The following is an 18,513-nucleotide window of genomic DNA, read 5'->3' on the forward strand; positions in this document are numbered from 1 at the left end:
GGAGAGGAGATTGCAGATTTTTATCTTGATACTGAAAGATTCCATTTCTTGTGTGTATGATGAATTCATAAAATTTATATTTGATAAATTCATAAATAAATTCAGTAGATTTCTCTGGGTTAAAATATTACAGGAATTGTTTGTAATGCAAAAAGCAAGCAAGCAACCAAAAGCCACGTGTTCCTAAGAGAAATGTCAGGATGCCTCTCAAGGTGCCAGTGACCATTCTCTACTGTAGTGGGCTTATTGTCATATGTATAAGAGCATTTTAGTGTCTTGTCCATTGTTAAGATTCTTTCTACACTCAGCAGAAAGAGGTTTCACTAAGCATATTTATCCTAAGAGGAAAACTGTACAAAGCTCCATTTATGATGCAGTATTTGGAAGTCTTTCAGAGCTGTTTTGTTTTATTTTTACAGTAGTTCCCAATGATAACTGCAGAACTGTTTGTAGAATATATATTTACATAGTTGGATATTTAGGGAGAAAATCAATACACCATGGCCTTGTTGGTTAGTATGAGAGAGTTCTCCAAACCAGTCTATTTGTATCCATAAAAATGCAAAAAGAAAATCAGCTCCGTAGTCAGGCTTACCATATTTGATGTAACTAAAACAACAAGAAATGTTGTTCAGATATGCTTTCTAAATGTCAGTGTATTCTGTGAAACAATGAAACAATACATTTTCCAATCCTTATTTTGATATGTTTACATGCATGATGTTAGTAAGCTTAGATCTGTTTGAGCTGAGGACATAATTTTGATATTGGCCTAGCAGTGGGATAAGGAGCATAGAACAGGCATACAGTGCGTGGAACAGAATTGTTAGGGTAGTGCTACCATGCCCAGGGTTTCTAAGAGTGAATACTGGAGTCCTTTTGTGATTTGTTTCAGGAGTCCTGAATGTGGAGTAATTGTGCTTACTGGCCATCTTCAGATGCTGATGTTGTCTGGTTTATTTTGTGAGAGCCTTATTTGTGGGGGAGGAGGGCAAGAGGAAAGGGCCTGCAATGATCAAGGGCTTCCCTCAAAAAAAGCCATGGTAGCCACTTAGACTGTTTATATTGATGCAACATTTACATTTTTTATTACTTTTACTACTTGAACAAAATTCTTCTTCTGTACATTACTTCCAAACTCCGAGTTCAGTGCTAGAGATTTTAAATTCATACTTCCTCCTGTGCGTTGTGGGTTTTTAAGAAGTGGACATATTGTGTGGTACACAAAGTATCCATCATTGTGGATTTTAAATGTTTGTTTTAATAGAATTCCTGCGGTAGACACCAAAATTAAAGCTCTGAAGTACGAATAACATTTTTATTGATTTATATATCAAATTGAAATTGCTAATTAGATCCAGTTAGTTTTGCTGAGAATAATGGACATATTTTAATGCTAATACTTGCTTACTTTCGTGAATATTGAAGACTCACGGTTTGCCACTGGGAGTATTGTTACTGTTTATCTAGCTAGAGGCTCCAATCAGAGATCAGGGCCCCATTGTGCTGAATGCACACAACAAAAAGTGCTCACTATCTAAATCAATGCAAGTATAGGCAGGGAAGTGAGATTTTAGCTCAGACATTCACCCAAATTTATAAAATTCAATTATAAAATTCATGATTTTTCACTTAGTGCTATATTGGACTCAGACCTGCAGTATGGTGGTCTGCTACTGGGGTACCTGTGCCTTCTCAGCAAAATTCTGCCCGGCGCAGGGGTCCATAGGAGTGGGTTGCATTGCAGGATCAGAGCTTTGATTAGTGATTGTTTCTGGCTGGATGGCTTATCTATCATGTAACAACTGGCGCTGTGACAATTTCCACAAATGATTTTCAGACCAAGAATTATTTGCAGATATTAGTAAACTATTTTGAAAAATGCATAAAGTCAAGGAATTTCACAGTGTGTTTGCAGACACTGGGAACAGAAAAAAAGAAAAAAAATCAGAAGATTATTGGTTGTGAATTATTTTTTCACATTTGTCAGTTTGTGTTCTTGGGATTTGTTGCTTATTTGGAGAAAATGTATTTCATGCCTTTTAAATTTAGTTATTAATCAAAATACTAAGCTACAATAAAATATCAGTGATGTAAATTTGCATTGCTAAGTATTAGATGTTGAATTTAATCAGTACATTTGTAATTATAAAATTACAGGATATTGAAAAATAAAGAGAAGAGGTGTAAGAGAAATGTAACACGAAGAGGAGTGTAGGTGAGGCTCCCAGCATGATGCAGGCTCCCCTTTGACACTAGATTCTGCAGTCCCCAGGCCCATTGAAAATCACAGGATTTCAACCACAATACATTAGAGTAGTTATAGTTTGTTGTCTGAAAAGAACTTCCAAATAAATAGGTCTGTTTTTAATCTGCCTTGCCTTTGTTCTCACCTAAATATCTGAAGTATCCTTCACCGACACTCTATCTACACACTCATGCCCACCCTGCAAGCATGCACAGACAGAACACACAGCAACCTCTTACATTATCTCAACATAGCAGTTCATACAGCAGAGGGTAACCAGGGATGATGTTCTTTACCTTTTACTCATATCAAAAAAGAATAACAGTTTCAATTGATAATTACTGTAATTATCAGATTCCTGGTTGAAGATACTTATGTACTTTAAATAAATGAAGGAATCACTTTGCAAACTACTATAACATATCTGATAGGAAAAAGGTTCAGTTTTCATATTCTTTGGAGAGCAACACAGCTAAATTAGTAAGAAATGTGGAGCTAAAGTGTTGGCTTTTTAATGGCATTTTTAAAGACGGCTCTAAAATTGAACATATTGTAAAAGTTACAAAATGCATTTGTAGCCGACAAATATTTATTTTGTTTTAAAAAAACAAAACAAAATACCCCAAACCTTTCAGGTTTAACTGACAATACAAATTGTTTGAATAAACTGGATTATACTCACATTTTCGTTAGCTGTGTCATTCTTGTTAGATGTTAGGTAAAGAAACATTCCACCGTGGTTTTAACATTTTCTTGTTAATGTAGTATTTAATAATAAAGAATAGATTTTGTTTTAAATTCATTTTGTCAAATTATTTCGCCGCTTGGTAGTGTTTGTCCCTACTAACAGCGTGCGTATTATTTACCCGTTGCTCAGATAAAGATTCTGTTCCAATTGAGATTATTTTTGTAAGAATTGTCATTTTCCAGTTGTGTGGACTGTTTAAAATTCTATATCGTTTTCTGTTTTAACGCAGTATCGGTTAATTCTCCAGAGGAAAAGAGAGAAGGTGTTAAAATTGGGATAAAAGCTTCATAATGCCAGAAAATCTGCTCTGTCAAACTTGAGGCCCTTTTTTCTGGTGGAAAAGATGAAAAAGTAAACACTAGTGAGCTCTCATCTAAGGGAAGATTTAAATATAGATATTTTAATAGTAGCAACACAATTATTAATATTGTCTTAAAAAACATCAGTTAACCAAGGCTGCGTTTCTTGTTAGTTTCTACTTTAGATTTATTTTTGGAGCTTGATTTTGTTTTAGACCAATTGGCCCCATCATGGGGAGATGCAGTTGACTTTAGTGTTCTCCCTCCTTGACTACTTTCGATTCTTAAGAATGTGACATTGACCACTTTTAGCAACTGCCTTGAAAACACTGCAACCAAACCACAGTCCATTCTGTAGAAGTCTTTTCTTTCTGAAACAATAAGAAATGATGTGTTCTTCCCCACAGAAGGCTATAACAAATGGATTTCAAAATGCCTGGACCGTAGCAATGGCGTTTAGAAGAATGAAATCAAAGACAAAATGAAAATTATAAAATGGTAGAGTCCATTTCCTTTAGCCACACTCAGAGTTTTACTCAGTTGCGGGGAGTATTTTATAAGGACTTTCTGCCCGGTTATTCTTCCTTTGATGAAACTGTCATTAAAGTGGTTTTAGTTTTGTATTTTAACCTGTTGTGTTTAAAAGGGACCAGTCCCTTGACAGCTCTGATAGAGAGCTGGCTAACGTTCTCTGGAAGACAGGAAAACAGTCACCTGCTGTATGTGCAAGGAGCAGTGTGCCATGGCATGTTGTCAACACAGGCACATTCAAGAGCACTGTCCAGTCTGTCCTGTCAAGTTTATCGTCCACTCCATCAAAGGGTCTAATGGTCAGTAGAGAGGGCTAAATGTGTCCCCTGTGACCGGACATTAACAGAGTGGACTTGTTTAAGTGTTACTGAGGGTGTCTCCAAATGATTTGGACGCCAATACCCGTTTCCCTCAATGAGCAGTCATCTGGATCATGACTCAATACAGCTTTACACTGAATGGCCGAGCCCTGAAGTGCTCCTAGGGGAACTGCCCTCACCTCTGAGACCAGCAGACAGAAGGGCTGATCAATGCCCTCTGACAACAAGTGAAACAATCACCTCTTCCCCCACCCCCGTCCTGTCTGACCAACTTGGAAATGATAAAGATAAATGATTTTATCTAAACATGGAGACTGATGCAGAAAAAAGATGGGGAGGCAAATCTAACTGGGTTTCTGTACAGTCCCATAACCCTGCTTTTCACCTTTTGAATACCTAAAAAGTTAGGTTTATAGAGCAAATGTGGAGGTGGTTTAATCCAGATTAAACCATTTGGAACCACGTATGTTGCTGTAGCTTTTCTCTCAAGGAAGGCTGCTGTGTATGACTGTGTTTGTTCGTCTAGGTGTGGATGACAATGTTGACAATAAAAAACATTTGTTTGGCCTGTCTGGTATTGACAAAGCCAAACATCAAGAAAGCTGCAACCTTTAAAGAGAGATCAAAAAATACTTAATTGGAATTTTTTAGGTTTTTCTTTTTTAAATAATCATACAATAAGTGTTTCCTTCATAATTTCCTACAGTCCTACGGAAAAATCCTCATCTGACTGGCAGTGCTCCTTCATTAGATAATTTTAATGCTGAAGGAACAGAATAAAAAATAGGCATATCTAACACCCTCAAATTAGACCAATTGTGAAATGTATAAAAATACTGGTATCAAAGATGAAAAGTACATTTCAATCTGTTGGTAATTATTCCAAAGTATAATCATAATTCTGTTTTTCATTTTCATTTTAAATGCTTATTTTCTTTGTTGAACATTTTTAAAGTATTTTTTTTGTGTTGGAAAATAAAATATTTTCTGCAGATTAATCTGATCATTGAAAATTTGACTCTTCTAATCTAACTGAGCAATTATATGAGGCAGGTAAATGTTTTGGAAAATACAATTTTGAATGAGAAATCATCATATAGGGTGTTTTTGATATTTTAAAACCCATTTTTCCAGGTATTTTCTATAAATCTGAGAGAATATTGTTAATGCACAATTAAAGAAAACTGTGTTTGACTCCTCTCATTTCCAATACGTTGCTCTCTGTTTCTAAACCCGTCTTCCTGTTTTCTGAGGCAAAACTAGGGATAGAAATTGCAGGGGAAAATGAACCAAATAATTTGATTTTTGATAGGGGTTTGTAGTTTGTCAAAGCTTTTTGTCATTTAGACGACTAATTTGTATAAATAAGTCTGAAAACACATTGTATTAACATAATTATTTACATAAAATATCTTTACTTTTTTTGCTTTTATTAATAATTTTTATTTTGTTTACAACTTCCAATACAGTGTAGTAAATACTCTCTGTGTGTATATAAATATATCTCCATTTCTGTGTGTTGTCTCAAAAATGTTAGATAATATCAGTTTCTTAAATGTGATGTTTATAAAATGTACATAGTTGGGTGAATTATTTATAACAAAAGAATAAAGTAGGTTTTATGCTTTATATACCAACACTAACAACAGAGTCACTTCTTCTTTGGAAACACAAATATTTATTATATTATTGTACTTAAAAAAAAGACTAAGCCTCTGAAGTGTCAAAAGTCAAGCTTAACAAATTTAAAAGCAATGAAATGAAAACCCAGTTAGGCACAAAGGGTCTTTTTTGAATTTACTGAAAGGCTGTTGCAAGAACTAAAGAGGACAAGATCTGTGCCTCCAGTATCCTGTTTATTAGGTCTAATGATCATCTTCAAAGGAATATCACATTTGTGTGGCATTTAAGAATTTAGAAGAATTCTATGAATTTTCGTGTTTTTAGCTGAGAAGTATATGTAGGTTAATAAAAAAAAAAAAGCTTTAGTGCTCCATTTTCTATATATCTGCTATGCGTGTACAGCACACATAGTAAGTATTCAGTATAAGGATAGACATATACTCTGTGTGTCTGTATACATTTAATAATTTTAACATTTGAAATTTGGCATATATGTGTATGATTAGAAGACATGAAACACCATGTCCTTTATATGCAAAAATTGCAATTCTTTCATGTTCACAACCACTATCATTTACTCATATCTTACATAGAGATGTTAGTATTTTTATGAAAAGCAATGTTAGCAATTATTTAACCTGTCCACTGTACATACACTCCCCTTACTTTCGCTGTGCTTATGGAATAGAATCCATTTGAAATAGTGTGGCAGTAGTCTCTAGCATTTATGGGAGAAAGTACAAATTCAGGATAGGATACAGAAATAGCAGCCAATGATTAGTTAGGAAATATAAAAGATGAGGCTGTTCTCTAATGTGGTTTTAAATATGTTTTGGAACCAATGTTGAGATAATTATACAAATATAAAATCACATCTGCATTATGAAAATGAAAACTCTAAATAACAAAATCATAACCCAAAGCATTTTCCTCCCTGCTTTCCAAGGGGGATTCATGGTCTTAGGGTTCCAGCAGAGTGCAGAAAGATGACAGTGAATCTTAAGAGCCCACATTTAGGGAAAAAATAGTTATTGGAGGAGCTGAAGGAATCAGTCTTAAGGCATATCAGGAGTCAGAGTTGGAAAGAGGGAAATAGGAACTTTATATAAGAGAAATGAAGTAACCTTTCATCTGAACCATGGCTTCTGTATCTTTCATTAGCTTTGACTGTCCATAAGAAATTTCAGACTCCTTTTAAACTCAATTCTGTGGAAGGGGCTTCAATTGCAAATATAAAAATAATATGCTACAAAGGTGAAAGTATGTGAGGCCCAGGCAAACACCCAGCTAAACAGTTGCCTTAATTCTAACACAGGGAACAAATCTCTTAGTACCATGGTGTCATTAGAGCGGAAATTTATTTTGTTTTTATCATTTTAATATTATGAACAGAAAATCAGCTTTCTGTGGCTGAGCCTTCTGCTTTTGAGAGTTGAGTGTGTTTTTATTATAAAGCATGGTTATATTCTCTGTCTCCTGCATTAACAATGAGGATAGGGTAGGGGGTGGGTCGGAGGGGGCTGAAATGACAGAATGAGAGAGGGACGCACAATAGGATGACCGTGACTTTGAACAAATAAATAAAACATGTGAATCTCAGTCTCTGCTCTCCCCTACCCCCACTCCCCATCCAACTGTGATTAAATTTGCTGTGGTCATTTCCCAAATGTCTGCCTGATAAAAAAAAAAAAAAAAAAAGCACCCATAGCCTTTTCTCACACCATGGCCTAAAGCAAGGGCCCTTCCTGTGGCTATCAATCTGCAGTCCTGCCAATCACACACACTTACAAGACACGCATGCCGCTTTCATTACCAAAAATGCTTCACATTTGATTGTGGGCCCCCACCCCCAAAATCTGTAACTCCAACTCTGCCCCCTTAATAAACAGCCGCTCGCTCCCCTTTGCCTCTCACTGTGCAGCTGAAATGGGGTTTCCTCAATCCCTCTCCACCCACCAGCTTCCCTGCAAACTGTGTGGTGTGCAGTGAAAAATAATACATTTTAATAAGCCTTCAAAAAAGCAAAATGAGTTTTGCTCTGCAGACCTGTTCTTTAGGAACAGAAAAAGGTGAGCATGTTGGGGGGCAGGGAGGGGGATTTAATATTACAAGAGATAATGGCAACGATGTTAATATCCGGAATTTTCAATGTACCATACGTACATTTTGTTTTTCCTTTTAGCACGATTTATAATTAAAGATTTTAATCTGGCTTCACATTGAGTTAATAAGCCCTTTGATTGATTAGGATTCATAAAATTGCCATTTCCCGCTGACGCTTTGTGTTTCTGGGGATGTTCTTTTGAAAAGCCGGGTTAAGGTGACTAGGAAGCAGCCATTGTTTAGGCTGAGCTGTGCCAATTCTGGGAATTTGGAACCGCTTTATTCAGAGTTTGTCCCAGCAATATCTGGTTGTTCAGCCAAATTAATGCAGATAGAATCTGCTGAGTATGTTAGAGCCATTTTTAGGGAAAACTTTTTTTTTTTAATTTCAGCAGGTGTTCCACACAATTACTGCCTCTCTTTACTGTCCTATTCTCGATGAAATCATACTGAATTTATAAAGGGAACGTTAAACTGTTTTAAAAATAAAAGAAAACATTACAAAACAAATAAATCTGGATACATCAAAGCCCTGAAAGCTGCATTCTCATTTCTCTCTTAAAATTCAGCTTCTACTTATGTGCTTTTAGAGGCCAATACTGTAATATGGGGGAAGTGTGGTCATCTGGTAAATACATATTACAATAGCAGAGAGATGCTGTTTTAATGCTATTTGATCATCTTAAAAGTACTTTATTTTTAAAAAACCTAAAAATAAATGATGGTAAATTCCAAAGTCTATAAGGAAGAATGAGCGAGGGAGAAAGCTGCTGATTTTAGAACTCCTGTCAAGTGGAGGCAGGCTGCTGTCTCCAATTTGTGCGTGTGTGTGAGACAGAGAGAGAGAGAGAGAATTTCTTTCTTATTTTTAGCTGGGGTAAAAAGTGACCCTCTTTAGCTTCAGAGGGGCCTCACTGTGTGGATTGAATCAAAGCAAATTCCCTTTGTGTTTTCTGCTCTGAAGGGACATGCTATTGTTGAGTGCGGGGCCTCTTGTAACACCAAGTAGTGCTGGACTGTGAGCAAATCCTCTCCAGATAATACTCAAGTTGTTTCCCAATCAATACCAGCTACCCTCCCCCATCATTCACCCCAATTTATTTGGCACAACTATCATTTCCTTAGCCCTTTATTACCATTCTGACATTCTACAAATGCAAACATTTAGGGCACAAGAGAAGACATGGGTGAAGCGGGGGCTGTGCAGAAACAGCACCGTCCTCAGCTAGCTCAGCTTCTGAATAGGAGCAGCAGATGCCTGCTCGGGACTGAAAACCTAGCGTTAAACGTCGTCATTGGCAGGGGGCTTAATTGGACAGCTTTTTAGATTAAAATATCTATTTCCTGATTCTATTTTAGAGGAAATATTTTTTAAAATATTTCTGTATAATATTTGTAATCCTTCCCCATCCATTCTTCTGCAGTGACCGAGAGGATTTTATTTTTAAATACTTTGCACCGGCACAAATCGACAGTGATGAAAATCCTGCAGTAACACAGGATTTTGCTTACAAATCGACAAAAATGTCCCTGCCAATCCCCAGTAATTTCCTGCATCTCCATAACTGACCTCATGCATTTGGCATCTTAAGAGCTGATTGGTGGAGTTTTAATGTGAACGATGAAGAAAATTTATCCTGAAGAAGAAAAAAAATAAAAAATGCACCACAAAAATAATTGACCCCTCTGATTAATAATTTTATGCAGCCAATATTCATGTTTGTGGCATTACAGAATTAAAATAAATTTAAAACAAACTCAGTTTTTTTCTAAAGCAGGTCATAGGCAATGACGAGCAGCGTAAGAATAATTCCCGGTGCAGTGTTTTACATCAGTTAAAGGTACCTTTGAATGAATGTCAGCTCCTTTCTACCTTAGTGCTGGCCGATCGATGCTTCATTAGGCCGAATTGTCTTTTGCCCATGCAACCTTGAAAACAGTCCCTTTAATTACCTGTGAGGAAGTCGGGGACCCTTTCTCTCTCTCTCTTCTCTATCTCATTCCTTTTCTCTCTCTCTCTCTCCTTCCAGCAGAAGGCTCGGGGAAGTGGGGGTGGGTGGATGGGGGTCACTTACATTTATTCACAGCCAGCCTGAGTACATCCCTGCTTGATAGAGAAGCTGGGAGAAGAGAGAGTGGGGGCAGGGGAGTTAGGGAGGGGAAAAAAAGAAATACTGGACCCAGAGGTGAAAGGTCAGGGTTCAAGTCCAGACTACAGATCTATTGAAGAGGTTTCAGACAGCCAGGCCTCCACTTGACTTTCTCATCAGCTAGCCCCCGGATTCTTCAGCTGCTTCCTTTGCACTACTGTTGCTGCTAACTCCATAGTGCTAATTACCGGGGTGCAGCCAAGGGCTGCAACACCCAGGGAGACGTGCCGGGCTCCAATGACAGGCTTCCCTCGTCCAGCTCACAAGAAAACAGGGAACTAAAGCTAAATAGTTTAAAGGAGGAGAGGGAATGTACGCGAGCGAGCACTAAATGTGGCCTAATTTAAGACCTTCCATTGCACGAGAAGGGGCTGTAAGTAATTGTCGGCCCTGCAAGTGGCGTGCTGAAGAAAGGGCATAAATAATCGTATTTGTTATGCACTATTAAAAATTCAGAAAGATTTTAAATTCAGGTGGTAATCTGGCCATCCGAAGGGATAGGTTTCTATTTAATACCAAGGTGGTTTTACCTATATAATTATGATGGGAATTTTTATAATGAGGTAATAAACCTCAGCATAGAAATGGTAATTGTCTGTATGTGCTCTACTAGCAGTCGTGAACCCCCAGCCCCTCACGTTTATGCCAAGCTGTTCCTACCGGTACTCAGATGATTTTTGATAGTTTAGGATTTTGGACCCCGCTTTTGTCCTGCAGCACCAGGGCGCAGTTGCTAACAAAGGGAAGCTGATTTGACTGCATTATTGTCTCCTCGTGCACTTCCCACCCGCTCCGGAGTTCAGTTTGTATCATCTGTTCTTTCATTGTTTCTCCTTTAAGAAGCTGCAGAGTACAAATTCCAAGGGCCATTGAGGCCATTGTGTACTGAAATCGAGGACTGGGGAAAGCCCCAAATAAATGAAAAGTTTCAGATGGGTATTTAAGTAACTTGAAAAAAATCATGCCGTATTTTTATTTTAATGCAAATGCTCTCCTGGCTGTTCTGTGATGCTGAAAAATGAGATGTCACCCAGTGCTCAGACACCTCTGCTCTGTGGAGAGCCATCTCATTTGGTCTATAAACCCCACCCAGTCAAGGGGTTACAGTGGGCAGTTGCCTACCTATTCCAGTGTGCTGCATAAAAAGGAACATCCTTAATAAAAGTCCCCCCCCTCCATCCCCACCCTCAGCTTACACAAACAGTCACACATCGAGCTGTCATCCACATATTGCAGCGCAACGCTCTAAACCCAGAGCAGAGAAATCCACACGCAGCCTGCCCCACAGCACAGCATCTTAGGTTACAGTAAATACTAGCCCTCACCGAATGCCATTATTTGAAAGTGATCAGTGAAGCTGTATTCTGCATTCACTGCAAGGGCTTTATCTCACTCGGAGAGCTGTGATGTCACCACGTTAAGCTAAAATAACCACTGAACATGAGAACAAGAGAGATGGGGGGGGGGAGAAATATGAGCAGGCATATTACAACTCACGTATGTGAATCACACAGCCAGACTGAGCAATCCCTGCGCTCAAAGTATCTTCTTAACAGAAGGGAGAAAGAGGGAGCCAGAAACCAGTCTTCAGTCCCTACCACTGAGAGCTCTCGTGCATATACTTGGCCAGGGTGTCAGAGGGCGTGTGAGTGCATTTTTCATTTCTTAGCCTTTATATGGTCTGCCAAATAAATAGGGGTCTGTCTGTATTTACATGCACTTGAGTAATTGGTCTGTGTGTTTTTATACTGTATCTGAGTGGGCATCACCACATCTCCTCTCTCTCCACACACGCTCATACAGCCGTAATGCAAATACTCCTAGATGTGTACATGCAGGGCATAGTACAGCGAGGCTTGGATTCAGAGCCCCACAGGCGCTGACTGCCTGACAATACCCTGGTGTCCCTCCATGCGACATCCATGGAAAGAAGGTTCTTCCTTCCTGGGGAGCAGCTTTGCTAATCCAGTCTGGTCTTCGCTGCCCCATCAGCTCAGGGGGTGTTGTTTCTAATGATGGTGGTACTGTCTGGAAAGGTGTCATTCAAACGGTGACTACCACCGGTTCTTACAGAACTCATCCATGGGTCTTCAACACCCTAGCAGTTGGAAAAATGTCTCCAAACCCATGGCTCTTGTGTGTGTGTAATGCTGCTGCAGTGTATGTGTGAGTGTGAGGTATGCCTGTTTGCTGCATGTATGCAGTGTGTGCTACAGTATGCATGGGCTATGTATGGCTGCGGTATGTGGCACCAAGCGTATGCAGAATGGGTAGGTTACTAAAGGAATACAGTTCCCTCATCCTTTCTAGTAACTCTCATGTCTGGATCCAGGTTGATCAGAACAGTGGTTGAAAGAGCTTTCAAAAGAGTTACAGTGTGAGAGAGTTAAAAAAAGAACTAGATAAATTTACGGAGGACAGGTCCATCAATGGCTATTAGCTAGGATGGGCAGGGGTGGTGTCCCTAGCCTGTTATTGCCAGAAGCTGGGAATGGGTGACAGGGGGTGGATCACTTGATGATTCCCTGTTCTGTTCATTCCCTCTGGGGCACCTGGCACTGGCCACCATTGGCAGACAGGACACTGGGATGGATGGATCTTTGGTCTGACCCGATCTGGCCGTTCTTATGTTCTAATGAGAAAAAACACGGTTTCCATGGCAGTAGATCAGCAAAAGTGGGGACGGGGAGCAAGACGTGCTCGTACCTCAGCCCTGCTTCAGGAAGTACGGCAGAGGAGAAAACATCCTCAACTGACATGGGAAATGTGGCCTGCTAGGGGAGGAGAGGGGATGGCCCAGGAAATATAGCAGACACCTAGGTCTCAGGGTAGGAGAAGGTGAGTGCCTTGGCCGAATGACTGGGAGAGCCCGCTTCCCGCCCCCATTCTGCTAGAGCAGGGGTTCTCAAACTATGAGTCGTGACCCCATTGCAATGGGGTCACCAAGGCTGGTGTTGGCCCTGGGCCCCAGCAAGCCTGAAGCCCAAGCCCCACCACATAGGGCTAAGGTTACATGCCCCCTGCCCAGGGCAGAAGCCATTGGACTTCAGCTTTGGTCCCCCTGCCCGGGGCAGCAGGGCTCAGGCGGGCTCAGTCTCCGGTTTCCCCTCCTCGGGTCGTGTAGTAATTTTTGTTGTCAGAAGGGGGTCACGGTACAATGAAGTTTGAGAACCACTGTGCTAGAGCCAGTGGGATTTACCCAAATGCCCCCAAGAAACAAAGAGACGTAACTCCCCATTCCCTCCAGCAGCCCCCAGGAGTCTGTTGGATCTGTGGAATCCCCCACATTAGTCCCCAGGTGGCTGCTAGAGTCAGTGGGTTTAGCCCCGTTTTGCCAAGCAGTTTTCCGAAAGCAGTGAGGTTTATCCCTGACCATGAGGAGGGCTCTCCTAGGAGGGGACAGAAATGGGACAGAGTTCAGAGACCAGACTGCTGTAGGGTCAGTGTTGCAAGCTTCAAGTAATAATGTGAAACTAACAAAGGGATCGGAGCTAGTGTATCAGTCAGATACAGGGAGAGGTGGGGAATTTGGTGTCGAACAAAATGTTTTGTTCAATCCAAAACTAAAAAGTTTGGTTTGATTTTGAGCATTTTAAAACGTTTATTTTTTTTTAAAATAAAAGGAAAGAACTGTTCAAAATGAAATGCTGGTCTGAACTGAAAAATCGGAATGTTTGGTTTTGAAAATGTAAGAACAAAATGTTTTCATTTTTTTTTTAACTTTGGGGAGTTTTTTCACTAAATGAACTATTTGGTGAAACCAACATGAATTTGTGAAATGTTTCAGTGTTGCCAAATCTGCAATTTTTACAGAAAAAGTTTTGGTCGGTAAATTTCATCTAGTTCTAATGACTTGGATATCCCCCATTTGTTTGTATCCAGATCCCCCTTCTGTCTCTTGTCTAATATGTTGATTGTGAGCTCCTCGTGGCAGGAACCATCTGTTTGTTCTGTGTTTGTGCAGTACCTAGCACAGTGGGCCCCGACTGGGCTTCGAGGCTCAATGGTAATACAAATAATCAATAATAACAACATGTGTCTCCTACCTGCCGTTAGTGTGTGCAGTGGGTCCTGGCTGCTGTATGTGTGTGTGGCCTGGGTGCTCGCTGGAGTATGTGCACCTGCGCCCCTACTGCTTTATGGGATATGTACACATCTATTACCGCTCCTATATGGAACGTGTAGGGTGGGTGCGCACGTTTTCCACCAGCCGATGGAAGGTGCCTGGTGTGGGTGTGTGTCCTGGCATCCATAGGGGAATGTGTCTTTGTCGTTGCGTGCCGCAGTGTGATAGACCATGTGCTTTCATGTGTGTGTCTGATGCCTGTAGTTTCTCTCTTTGTGCCCCCAGGAAGTTCTTGCTGTTCTACCTTCCTTGCATTTAGTCATCACAGTTATTTGTGTGTTAATTGCTGAAATAGCTTTGAAAGCCCCAGCCCAAGAGTTGGACTGTTTAGACAGTGCCTCTCTCTGCACATGCCAGCGAGCCTGGACACACACGCACAGGCAGGCAAGGAACAGTCTCCCTTTATTGCACAGCATCAAATAAGGTCAGTGATGCTGCGTGTGCTGCCGCCGCCTTTTATTGTCCGTGTTCTCGAGGAAACCTATAAAAGTTCCTGCTTTTGATATCTTGACCCACGGCGTTGCTCACATGCTGCCTTGTGGTTTAGAGCTTTAAAGAAACAGCGAGGGAAAGGAAGAGAGGGAGAGAGAGTTTGCCTTAGGTGATAAACAGCAATGTAAGGCCAGAGGCCTTATAAAAAAAAGGGATGGGGGGTAATGCTCTGGGACTTTATTTTCTTGCACTAAAAATCAGTTTTATCAAGAGTAACTGCAGAAACTGGGAGCGAGAACACATCCCTCTTTAAAGCGACTCCCACACACATTCAAGCATGCACAGACGCACTCTCTAACACACCCAGCGTCACTTAAAAACACAGGGACATATTTCTCTACAATTATGCAGCTTTGTCCACAAAAGCTCATGTTTACCCCCACAAACAGCCTTCTCCCTCCCGTGCACATGGTGTGTGGACAAGTGTTTGTTTATCCAGGCCTGACACAATTTTAATGCAACTTTCTCACAGTAATTTGTCTTTCACCTTCATCCCCTGGGTAGGTTAGCGTCACCCTTTCTTCAGGCTGATCCCCTGCGACCGCACTGCCTCATTCTGTATCTCCCTGAGTTTATGTTTGTTTATCAGTCTGGCTTGGAATTCTGTAGTTTGTTTGCACATGCTAATAGTGTGCTGTGTGATCATACTGGGGCTGGTGCAGACAGTTGGCATAGGGAAGGAGTACAGTTGTGTTGATTTGTGCTGGTGAGTTGAGAAGCTACAGATGGTACGTCTACACTACCAAAAAGAAAAGAAACCCGTGGTAGCAAGTCTCAGAGGCCAGGTCACCTGACACAGGCTCCCGGGGCTCATGAAACAGGGCTAAATATAGCAGTGTAGACATTCCCACTTGAGTGGGAGCCCGGGCTCTGAGACCCAGTCCCCTCAACAGGTTTCAGAGCTGGGGCTCCACCCCAATTGGAGTGTCTATATTGCTGTTTGTAGCTGCATAGTGCAAACCCCAGGATCCCAGGCTTGTTGACCTGGGCTCTGAGATGCTCTGCTGCAGGGTGGTGTGTTTGGGGGGTGAGGCAGCAGTGTAGACGTACTCAGACTCTGTCATCTAGTATTTTGTCCTAGTGTTGCTGTTTCGCTCTGGCAGACCAGGATGTATTGAAACCCAGACTGTTGATGAAGGGGTTAAGGAGCTGCTGTGGGTGAGTGGGCCCTGTCTCTCCAGCCCTGCAATCACCTCAAGGTGGAATATAACCTTAGAAACCAGCTTTTCCCAGCATTGCTTTTCTGGGTGGCTCTGGGAGAGAGCAGATGGCGGCTCTATGGCTCCCAAAGGAGGCTCCTGGAAACCTATAAGGAAACTGCCCTCAGGAAGGCCATGAACCAGCCCCACCCTGTGCCTACCAGGAGACAGCAGCCCTGGTGTACGGGCCAAGTAAGGTAGGTGTAGCAAGCTCCAAGACGAGCTGCTCAGCGGGGTTAGGGAGTCTGAGCCCATTCAACAGGGAGTGGGGGGGCAGGAGACAAGACCCCATCACCTTCAACACAAACAGACTATTAGCTCAGTTTGTATCCTAGAGATCCCTGCTTCAGCATCCACACAGCAGCAGGTGCCCATCGCAGCCCGAGAGCTGGGATGCCTGGGTGTGGTGAAGACAGGCACTGTCCTGGAAGCAGCTCAGGTTAGTCTCCACACATAAACGTCTCAGCAGGGGGCACGGAAAGGCATGCATTGGCCAGGGTACACGGTTAGGGACACTCGTACATCAGGTCTTGCTTTGGCGTTACACTGAGCTGCCTGTTCCATCAGGAAGAGGAAGAAAGCTGATCTGAATGTGCAGCTAGAAAACAATTTATGATTAAACTTAAACTTTGGTGCAGAAATAAGATGTTTGTGTCTAATGAGCACTGTCCACTTTGAGTTTGCATTTGGGTAATTGGCTGAATTTCAGCTTCCAGCTCTAGAGCTTGAGTCTCTGTTGGACATGAACTTTTCAACAGTCATTTGAAAAATTATTGCGAAGCCCTCAGCAGTAGATCATTAGAATTGGGCACCGGATAAAGGGTTGAGGCTGAGGCAAGAAAGGGTTAGTGCTTTTCTGCTCCCCATTCTAGCTTGTGCAAATTAACCCATAATATGCCTGTGAGCCCCAGCAAAAGAAAGTGAGATGCTGCCCAGGCATAATCCTCTCAATGTCCTCCTTTTGGGTTGTTTTTTCTCGTGGCTTATTGAGATTCAAAACAGAAATGCTGGAATGGCCAGCCAATCGTATTTCAGATTATTGGTACGGCTTGTTCTGTCCCACCGTATATGAGAGGATTGTTCAGAGGACAGGCCTCTGTCTCTGTCACCCCGGTGACACACTTGGAAATGAGGCCCAAGCAGGTAAAATTGATGGACCCATTCGAGGGGCATGTGAGTAACTTGTGAGGATCCTAAGGGATATACCTAATTTGCATAAAAGACATCCAGTCCTGTCTTGAATATGAAGGTGCAGGCCACAGAGATCACAGCTCCTAACTGCAGGTGAGCCATTCAGATTGATCGAAAATTGCATGCTGGGACCTGGACTATCTGTAGGCTCAACCTCTGTAGAAAAATGAGAAAGGCCTGCATAGTAGAATGCCATTGGTCAAATTTAGCTTTCAGGGTACACTTGGGCACACCTTAGATAAAGGTGCTGGTTTATCATGGACAATGTAGGATAAGATACAGGTGCCACAGGATTCTTTGCTGCTTATACAGGAGGATGTCTCTCAGCTTCCAGCACTGCTGCTGGCCAGCAGGCAGACATCAGCACAATGTGGGAGGGAGGCATGATTAAATCCCTTTCCAAAATACCAGACCTGAATTTTCAGATCTGCTGAGTGACATCGTTTGGAGCTGTGGGGATTCAGTATCTTAGGGTATGTCTTCACAGCAAAAAAAACCCCAGGGCTCACCCATGCCAGCTGACTTGGGCTCATGGGGCTCAGGCAGCGGAGCTGTTTCATTGCTGTGTAGACATCCGGGCTTGGGCTGGAGTCTGGGCTCTGGGACCCTCCCTCCCTGCAGGATGCTAGAGCCCAGGGTCCAGCCTGGGCCCAGAACTCTACACAGCAATGAAATAGCCCCACAGCCTAAGCCGGCTGGCACAGGCCAGCCACGGGTGTCTGCTGAAAATCAGGCCCATTACGTTCACTCAGACCCTGAGTATTCGTGTAAACTTTTTTCATACAAAACTGCAAACTTCGGGCACATCTGTTAGGAGCACCTGGCGGCAATAGGATCATTCATCAGTCACTCTCAGTCTCTTAGGACACCTAAATCAAGCACAGTTTAACCTGTGGGAACCTGTACTTACTGACTTCTAGATTTTTGTAGGGAAATCTGGTTTTGAGCTAACATGCAAACACATTTTCTCCACGCAACAACAATAGATAGTCTTAGCTCCGTCTGTGCTAAGTGTCTGTCTCTTGCTAGGTTTAATACCATCAAATTAGTTCAACATGGCACGGCGGGCGGGAGATGTCTCCAGACAAATCGAGACCTATGTGTGCAGTGCTGTGTGCAACAGGCACATTAATCAGAGGGTGGATTACTGCTTTAGAAAGTCTGACCTCCTAGTAAGCCCAGTTATTGTTCCTCAGGAGCCCAGTTATTGTTCACAAACAAGAGAGGCAGAGGCAGAAGCACTGTAAACATGCAGAAGTACAAGTGAATGGTTGGGGAGCAATGAAACCATGTGACATGGCAGATGGGGAAAGAGCAGGCGGGACATACCACAAGGGAAGCAAAATGGCAGAAATTCATCTAGTTTTCTCTGAGAATAAAGGGGATTATAAAATGTGCAGGGTAACCAGAGAAATGGGATTGGAGGGATTCCAAGCTGTGGGTGTCTGTTCTCCCCAGCCACACTCCTCAGAGGGGTAGAATA

At 41.8% G+C, this 18,513-nt stretch overlaps 1 protein-coding gene across 3 annotated transcripts in view; it reads left to right on the plus strand.

Annotated features, from left to right (window-relative positions):
• The window catches only part of ZFHX3 (zinc finger homeobox 3), a 1,205,541-nt gene that overhangs the window by 529,725 nt on the left and 657,303 nt on the right, over positions 1–18,513 (plus strand). Inside the window, exon 1 of one of the 3 annotated variants that reach the window (XM_039503282.1) lies at positions 12,714–12,860. The exons of 1 other annotated variant lie outside the window; for it this stretch is intronic. The gene's annotated coding sequence lies outside the window, so the exon portion shown is untranslated. Of the gene's footprint in view, positions 1–12,713; positions 12,861–13,440; positions 13,462–18,513 lie in introns of those variants that run through there. One more of the 3 variants, XM_039503284.1, reaches the window with a different exon arrangement.

Source organism: Mauremys reevesii, linkage group 16, assembly GCF_016161935.1.
Source record: "Mauremys reevesii isolate NIE-2019 linkage group 16, ASM1616193v1, whole genome shotgun sequence".
Taxonomy (NCBI): Eukaryota; Metazoa; Chordata; order Testudines; family Geoemydidae; genus Mauremys; species Mauremys reevesii.